The following is a 9,713-nucleotide window of genomic DNA, read 5'->3' as shown; positions in this document are numbered from 1 at the left end:
ACCTATTAGTTGTACATGAGGTCGTGGCTCTACACCGGGAAGGAACTGAGCCGAACCCACTGGAGACGAAGAAACAGAAGCCGCCGGAGCCGATTCCGGCCGCCTGAGGTACGCCGAAAACGAAGACAGGGAGAGAGAGAGAGGGTGAGTGAAACGGAGAGAGAGAGAGAGAGAGAGAGAGAGAGAGAGAGAAAGAGACTGAGTGCGAGATAGGGAGAGGCGGAATGAGAGAGAGAGACGGAGCTGAGAGAGAGGGAGAGACGGAATGAAGGAGAGAAAGACAGATGTGTTTTGGGTGAGGGGTTACCAGGCCGCCGGAGGTGGCTGCCGGAAAGCCGAGGAAGGGAAAAGAGGCAGTGGTGGCGTCGGTATTATGGACCAAGGGGAAGAGAGAGGATGCGGCCGGAGATCGAGATCGGGGAAGGGGTGGCCGGCGCCGCCGGTCGCCGGAAAACGGCGCCGGAAGGCCGTGAGGAAGAAAGGGGGCGGGTGGGATGAATGAGATTAGGGTTAGGGTTTTGTTATATATATAGGTATAACATATTTTCAAAAACACCCCCTTAAGTTTCAATCAAGTTTAAATACGAGTTTAAAGGTTCTTGTAACTTGTAACGACTTTACGAAAATCAGTTTGGACCTCTTATGTTTTTTTCTTAACGACACTATAATATGATAAACATCGATTTATTGATGATCGAGGTCTATAATAATATTATATAATAACTAAATAAGGTTCTAAAAATGTTGAGTCAGGTTTACATAATAAAAGTAACAAAACATATACAACTTGAGACTCAAATTTGACGAATGTCACAGACCCTTAAGCTCATCTTTTGATCGGTTTATACTCGATTCCATCCAGATCTCGTGACTTTAAAGGTTTAAGGGTGTCGACTCATCGTTTCGTGACTAGATCTAGCGGGTTTGAGTTCATACAATATCATACTATCATTACCTTGGATCGGGATCGGTTTTCATTCTTGGTTCGGCTAGAGAAAAGAGAGAAACTAGAGAGAAAGCTTAAGTGTGTGTTTTGGGTGGTGTATGAAATATGTGTAAATGAATGGATTATTTGGTAATTAAGGCTTATAATTATGGATCATGGGCTTAAGCCCATGGTCTTTTTCTTCTTTCCTTCATAACCCAAGCCCATGACCCATATCCATTTAACCCAACACTAGCCCGACTCATAATAACTCATATTTTCATTTTATTAACCGAAACAAGAAAGCGGTATTTTACACCTACATCAACTATCTCTTTCATGAACTTTAACATAAAGTAGCCACATTCGGTGCTTCCCGGCTGACATGGACACTACATAAATACATAATAGATAGTCATCGTAACATAGATTCATATAATGAGGTTAAACCTACAATTTCAATAAGGAATTAAATGCTCACTCTAGTGTTGACCCAATTAAGTTTTACCCTCGATCCACTTTGTGTACTGTACAAGTTCATTGCACTACAAAAATGTTAAGAAGTATATCAAATACTAAAACATAATATTACCATAATTTTTATACTTACACATCGATACTGCGAATTAACAGTTCCTAGCCTTAGAGAATCAAGGTAATAGCAAGTCATTGTTTTCATATGCAGTACGCCCATCACCTAATTATTTCTAGAAAAAAACAAAAACCAAATTAAGTTAAACAAATAATATAACTAATAAAACTTGGATTTCGATTTGGATGGTTTTGATAATTAGACCCGGGATTGTAGGAAATCAAGATGATGTCATTGTCCTTTCTATTAAACAACCGGGATTGTAGGAAATCAAGATGATGTCATTGTCCTTTCTATTAAACAACCGATTTGCAATGGTTCAACTTGAATCATCAATATTTTTTAACTTTGATTTACGTTCACGTGGAGAGGCTATATTCGGGCTCACAAAAGAAATTCCATGATTTCTTTTTGACCCATTGTCGATTTGCTCAAACAAGTGTATGATAAGATACAAAAACTAAATTAATTGAATACATTGCGTTTTACGAACAATTATTTATGTAAAATTTAAGCACTTACATCATAGAAGTTATAATGACAAAACCGTTTATCTCCTGCAATGTAAAAACTCTTTCAAAATCATCCGTAGATAGGCATAAGCAACTCTCATACCCAAAGAGATCATCTTCACACTGCAATTTTATATAAGCAACCTTTGACAATTTTTCATAAGCCATCATTGCAATCATTTACATAACACCACTTTTCTCAATTCTTATCCTCGTATTCCTCTGTGCTCTCGTCACCTTTTTTTTTTGCATGATCACCTTTTCATTCTCCTTTTCTTTTCCTTTCTCTTTTTTAGGTGCTGTTTGTTTTTGCAGACATAAACTGTCTGCAAGCTTATTTCATCTGTTTTCATGTCTGCAACTGAAGATGTGGTCTGAAGATCTGCAAGCTGAAAATATAAGACTGTTTGTTTTTATAAGCTGATACTGTCTGCATAACTGTCAAACTTATCTCACAAGATAGAAGTCATTTATTCAAGTTACATCTAGTTTTTAGTCTTTGCTTGCCATGCCGATTTGGTTTTGGTGGGTGGTGGAAGGTGGTGGTGGTGGATGGTGGTAGTGGCGGCGGACGGTGGGTAGTGGCGGTGGATGGTGGTGGTGGACAATGGGTGGTGGTGATGGATGGTTTTGGTTGGCGGTGGACGGTGGTGGTGATGGATGGTGGTGGTGGTGATGGATGGTGGTGGTGATGGATGGTGGGTGGTGGACGGTGGTGGTGATGGATGGTGGTGGTGGTGGCGGACGGTGGTGGTGATGGATGGTGGGTGGTGGACGGTGGTGGTGATGGATGGTGGGTGGTGGACGGTGGTGGTGGCGGTGATGGATGGTGGTGGTGGTGGCGGTGATGGATGGTGGTGGTGGTGGGTGATGGATGGTGGTGGTGGCGGTGATGGATGGTGGTGGTGGTGGCGGACGGTGGTGGTGATGGATGGTGGGTGGTGGACGGTGGTGGTGATGGATGGTGGGTGGTGGACGGTGGTGGTGGCGGTGGATGGTGGTGGACGGTGGCGGCGGGGTACGGGGGTGGTGGTGGCGGCGTACGGTGGGTGGTGGTGTTGGCGGACGGTGGTAGGAGCAGTGGATGAGAGGGTGGCTGCAAAGGGAGAAGAGTAGGGTTTTTTTGTGAAGATGTTTTAAGCAAGATTTCCTTGCTTTTCTTTTAAGATGAAAGAAGATAACTTCAGATCTGTTTTAAGAAAAAAAACAAACAGTCTTCAAGGGTAATGTCTGCGCGCCTGCAGACATTAGCTCCCTTGAAGATGTTTGAAGAAAAAACAAACACCCCCTTAGTTTCCGTTCTCTCATCATCCTTTTTTCTTTTCTTTATATTTTCTTTTCCAATCTCTCGTTTTCTTGGCTGATCCTTTTGTTTTCCATCCTCTTGTTCTGTTGGTTGTTCATTGTCTTTTCAATTTTCATCATCAAGTTGTCTTAGTCGTTTTGCATTTTTTTCCCATTGGTACTTTTGGCACCACTTTTTCCTACAAAAAGAAAATTGATTCAACATTTTATTTTTACCAATCCGAGACAATTCCAGCAAAGAACAAAAAAGCCAAATTTGGGGATCAAAACAAGTAAACAACATGCGTAATTCATTAGTTCAACAGACATGTTATAAAAGGCTGTCTATAAATATGTTAAGGAAACTGAATTGGTTTGATTGACCAAGGAACTAATAAATTCATTAGTCTAACAGACAATCAGGTTAAGTCCTCAAATCCATGTAAATATATCATATTTTTTTTATAGTTAATGATTAGCGAAGTGTTCATCTTATATATAAAAACCACCAATTGTACTTACCAAGTCAGAGCATCGAATAACTAAATGTCTTGTCCAACTTAGTATGAAGTCAACCGCATCTTTGAGCGTTTTAATGAACTCTTCTTCAATTGGAGTCGGTAGAAAAGTGTCTCATTGTAGACATATTTGCATTATGACTTCAATGTTCTCACCTATTATATGAAGATAAAAAGTAAGATCCAAATTTCTAAAAAATGTGAAAATACGAGTATAAAGCGGTAATATAATGCCAATATTTTTCGTAACACCCAAGACACTATAATCCACAATGGATCCTTTGGCGACTAAATTTGTGGCATTATCAACAGCAAGATAACATGAATTGTCCTACAAATATATGATATTACTTGCAACGAATTCTGATAAAACATAAAGATATTATATTAAAAACAAACCCTTGTACCCAAGACTTACAGGTGCTTCTTGATTAAGTGGTTCGTTTTCAAACTCTTCTTCATGCCCCCTATTTGGCAACGTGCGGCTTCGGAAACACTGTGTGTACCTTTTTTAAGTTTCTCTAGCTCATCTTCAAGTTTGTTGAACCGTTCATTGGTCTTCTTTTGCTCAGTGTACAAGTACTTCTTAACAATGTTGGATATAAAAAATATTGGTCTTGTGTTACAAACTTGCCCATTCGGTGCACATGTCCACGTTGTTCCTTAGTACCCAGGGCCCTCAGTAAGCACATCATGTGTTCCACATGATTCGTAATGCCCCGACTGATTTTGCTCAAAATTTAAAGAGATCTTTCCATACAAAAGAGTACATGTTACCACATAAGATGTAACCTTTTTTAAAAGCCCAATTAGGGTTAGGCTTGTTTACGATCAAATGTCCAGCTAGCTATTTAGAGTGGGCCCTAATCAGTTTTATGTTAATTATTTTATTAATTATTATTATTTAGGGCCCGTGCCCAGTTTTACCCAAACCTTGTGCTTCTACAATGACTAGACATGAAATAAACTTACAATTTTATTAACAGCCACTTGGACGTTTTCATCAAAATCTCCTGTTTTCTTTTTTCTTGCTTCTTTCCTCAACGTTGCCCTATCAATCTCCTTTTCTTTCTTTCCAGTTTGTTACATCTAAATTATCAAGATTACAAAAATGAGTTAACACGAATAAACAAATACAAGTAAACTATTCGATTAATTTAAATCATACAATTTCAACAGTAAGTCCAGCGTATCCCTTTCTGCTCAAATGATGGTTGTATTTATTATGTGCGCGAACTTCTTTAGCTTTCTTACTTTTATCATACATTAGAAACCTTAAGTTGTCATTCATGGTTCTAAAACTAAGTGATCTTTGAAACATACACGAAAAATTAACAAACCTGCCACCTTTTTGAAAGTCTTTGTGCTACGAAAAGTTTCCAATCTTCTTTTGTCAAGAACCGATACATAGTAGGAGGATTAAGCAACGCCTTTGGGTCATTTATTTTTGGCTCAATGAAAGTTTTGTATAGTTTATGTTTGAAGTTTCTCCATTTTGTCGTAGTTGATTGAAGAGTTTGCTTCTGGCTATTTGGATCAAGTACAAAATGTTTTTGAAAACATAAACAATATTTCCATGAATTTAGTCAGATTTTAGAAAACTAACTAATTATAACTATACCAGAACATATGTTGATAATTATAATAATACCAGAACATTTTTTGGCTGATTATAATTCAAGGTCACAGAAGCAGCCCAATACTCCAAATGAATAGCTGTATCAGAATTTTCAAAATAATTCACACGTAACATACACATTAAAAGGCTTATATTTACTAAAAGTGCAATAGTAAAAATAGACATTTGACAACTATTTTCCAACAAACCATAACTACAATTAAAAAAAACATAATTCACATATTGATGGTATTATAAGCAATTAGACTTACCAAAACATAATTCCATGCATCTTCCTTTGTTTCTTTGGGCACGTCCGACCAACATTTATAAGTTTTTGGAACCAAAGTTCTCGCTATCATTTCTTCAAAAGTAATGAGTTTTTTTGTTGCTTCTCCAATTGGGATATCTATTATATTGTATGCAACTAAAGCTTTCACTTTTGCTGCTTGTGGTTTTATTGTCGGGCCTCTTTGTGATTTGGTTTCTGAAGAGATATTTCCATCATGATCTGAATCATAAATTTCATCATGATCTGAAGCAGAATTTTAATATTCAGAAGTAGAATGCATTTTGTGTGTGCACACAAAAATCAACTTGTTTCAACATGATTTAGTTACAATAGCATAATTTGCCACAAGTTGGACTCTAAGAAGCATCCTTATGTTCTTTCTAGAATAAAACACAATCGTTTTCACATGCATGAATCTTTTCATATTGTAGACCTACTCCTTTTAACAACTTCTTGGCCTCATATGTCGAGCTATGGATCGTATTGTTTAATGGTAAGACATCTCTTAGGGCACCCAACAAAGCATCAAATCTAGCATCAGACCGGCCAAATTAACCCTTCAAATGTCGGAATTTCAATAGTCTACTAAGTGCACTATACTTTGACCCTACGTAAAGCGGCTTATCACATTCTTCAAGAAGTGATTTAAATGAATCAGGTTCTTATACATATGTGAAGGCATGATGTAGCATTTCCTTTGTATAATCAAACTCAGGAGATATAGATTTATTAGGGCATCTAGAATCAACCTTGGGAAGTTTTTCACCATGGAAAGACCAAACCGTATAACTTTCATCGAAACCGGGCAAATAGATGATAACACACGTTGTCAATTGAGTGGTGACACAAGTTGATGCAATTTACAGAAGGACACGGAATAACATCAGATTTTGAATTATTACTTTGGGCAAACTCTAAAAAGGCCTCCACACCTCCTTCATATGCATTTGATAATCTATCAGACATAATACATGATTTATCCATGATATTTGCTACTAATTTAAAATATAAGAGTAAAAAATCATATAAGAAAGCTAGATAAAAAAACATATGAATCCATGCAATTGACTTAGAACAAAACAATAAACATAAAAGGCATAAATCGCATATTGGGCCAACTAATTCCCTATATAGCCATGATCAAACATTGCTACGGATTATACCAACAATATTCCCTTGATAATATGTCGGAAATCAACTATCATGCTTAACAAACTGATTAGAAACATTAGAACTAACATGTCTTTAGATTAAACCTAACAATTATGCATCTCCAAATATCAAATAAATATTGTACTAACACAACAAGAGATTAAGCAGATTAAACCTAACCAATTTATGCACCAATTTAAGTTTAACCAAAATTGAAGACGGAAATTGATCTGCTGATGCATCAATAGATCCGTAAAGCCAGTTATGAACCAATTTAACACAACAAGTAAGGGATTATAGTGTAAACAGTGAGTAATCAGATCCGTAATCGTGAATTAGATGCAGTAAATATGTAAATCCATAGCCGTAATTGTGAATCTGATCCAGCAAATCCGTAAATCCAGAGCCGTGAATCTGATTGAGAGATCGATGATGAGAGACATGGAATTAGGTTACTGCCATGAGAGATCGATGATGAGAGATATGGAATTATGTTACTGCCATGAGAGATCAATTATGGATTAACCAAAATTAAAAAGTGATATGGGAGATGAAAGATTGAGCCCTAGAAATGAGAGATCGATGAGATGAGAGAGGGTTTTGTACTTTTTTTTTTAAACCAAAATTAAAAAGTGACACTTAAAAATGACACACACTCAAAAGTGAAGCCCATGTTTTTTTAACCTTTTATGACACTAAAACATGTCTTCGTTTCTTCAAATTTTGATAAAAGATGACACTATTTAGTGACACGCGTTTTTACTCGTCATAAAATGACTGCGTGTCATGAAAGGTATTTTTTCTACTAGTGGACTCTACTTCTTGTATTATCACGAAAAATAAATTCAAACATGTATCTTGTATCATGTAAAAATAATGTGAAGTATGTTCCCCCTAGTTTTGTAAAATGGTAAAAGGGTAAATAGGGGTCGTGAAACTCACCTCGGTTGTAATACCCTGACCTTAGGCGGATATACATTGGGGAGGTATGTTGATTGTTCATAGCTCGAAGACACTAGTGAAGTGACAATAAAGTTTAATTTATTTCATTAAATTACAAGTACACATTTTGTCTGAATTTCAAATACAACAGATCGAATAGATTAGCATATTTGTTTAAATAACATCCTAAAGGTTTCAATAAATTTTCTTCTAATCTTCAATGATCCTTAACTTGCAGCATATTTAAAATAATATATTTTTGTCAACAATAATTTTGGTGAGAGTTCATAATGTTTGTATATGTATATATTATGAAAAATCAAAATTCACATATCAAGATGTAGCATGTTAATCGTAAACTAAAAAATAAAATAAAATATGATATTCTCGTTCGCTTAACAAAAGTCAAATATACTAAGGAACTCTTGTTCTCTAATACACTAGGAGTAATAGATGAGAACCACCTTGTGTTGTAACATAAGTTGAAGAATTAGGCGGCACATGTACGTCTCGTCGGACCCTCTCACTTCGAGTTTGCGTTTGTGTACCAATCACCATAAAACAATAAACAAGTTACATATTTATATCACGTAATTCACAACCAATATGATATGAAACAAATGCATACTAGACACTTATGTGAGTTTTTGGTTTACAATCGTGAACACATTAAATAAAAATGAAAATTTGTAACGTGTTACACCCAAAAAAAGGTGTGAAAAAGGGGGTTATTAAAACTCACATGATTAGATTAAGTGAGTGAAAGCTGGATTAAGCACTTAAACGAGCTGAATCGGGGAGTTCGGCTCAAGGCGAGATCCTAGAAAAGAAAATCTAGGTTCAATACAATGTTATGGAGAAATGGGAAATGAGCAAAAGAGATGGGCTTGGTTCAAAATTTGGAGTTTGAAAGACTTTAAAGAAACAAAATATATATTTCACTATAATTAGTTATCTAAGAATTAGGTTTTGTCGTAAAATTTAGAAGTTGGTAAATTTGAATTTTCATCTAAGTATTGGGTTTCAGTATTAATTAGTCATATATATAAGTTCGACTCATTTCAAGAGACACCAAAACGAGCTTAAAAAGTAAGAAAACAAGTTTACATGAGTGGTTCGTTTTTAGTCGCACCTGAACATGAATTTATGTCGGGTTTGTTTCTGACATTGCAAAAATGTTATTTTTTGACTAAGACTTGAAGATATTAGTTTTTAGATTCTATATGTACATAATATCCAAACCTTGACAAAAACAAAAATATCCAAAGATTGTTGCGCTACACAACATGCATAATTTGTGTTCGTAGTGCTATACGACGCACTCAGAATTCCATAATTATGAGATTGAACACAATTGGTCCTTGATCTAGGTTTAGTTTAACCGAAAATTAAACATGTAAAGCCTACACTTGTCCAAGTTTAAGGTTTAAAAATATAGTTTGTTAAATTACAATTGGTTAAGACAAAAAGTAAAGTGAAGGGAAAATAACCATTTGACAGTGTACCGATATCTATTGTAATTTCTAAAAGTTAAAACATATATAAATAAAAATCTTATCTTACTTTACTATTAAAGCAAGCAAGGGTTTCCACATGTCACAATTTTAGAGTATACGCTTAGATACCAACTAAATGTCATGTCATCACCTTCCTATTACTAATTTCCAACACATTTAATTCCTCTTATTTAAACCCTAATGTTAAGAACCTTAACATACATTCAACTCTTTCATATATCTCTCTCAAACTTGCCGTCGATCAATTTCTATCACGGATTAATCAAGCAGTAGCTATTTTCATTCAATTGCATTTGTCGTATGTGCAACTATTCAGGTTTTCTCTTTAATTTTGTTTTAAATTATCTTTCTTAGTTTGATT

At 35.8% G+C, this 9,713-nt stretch overlaps 1 long non-coding RNA gene across 1 annotated transcript; it reads right to left on the bottom strand.

Moving 5' to 3' along the window:
- Window positions 1–3,913: 3,913 nt before the first annotated feature.
- Window positions 3,914–5,378, bottom strand: LOC143623591 (uncharacterized). The gene is made up of 5 exons (XR_013151925.1): window positions 5,172–5,378; window positions 5,000–5,084; window positions 4,804–4,920; window positions 4,084–4,162; window positions 3,914–3,987 (listed from the first exon to the last, which is right to left on the bottom strand). It is a non-coding gene; the product is annotated as an uncharacterized LOC143623591 (long non-coding RNA).
- Window positions 5,379–9,713: the final 4,335 nt, after the last annotated feature.

Source organism: Bidens hawaiensis, unplaced genomic scaffold (assembly GCF_021521415.1).
Source record: "Bidens hawaiensis isolate Kalapana, Puna unplaced genomic scaffold, B.hawaiensis_p1.1 tig00003506_1, whole genome shotgun sequence".
NCBI lineage: Eukaryota > Viridiplantae > Streptophyta > Magnoliopsida > Asterales > Asteraceae > Bidens > Bidens hawaiensis.
The sequence above is the reverse complement of the archived record's forward strand: the minus strand, read 5'-3'. Positions and strand labels throughout refer to the sequence as shown.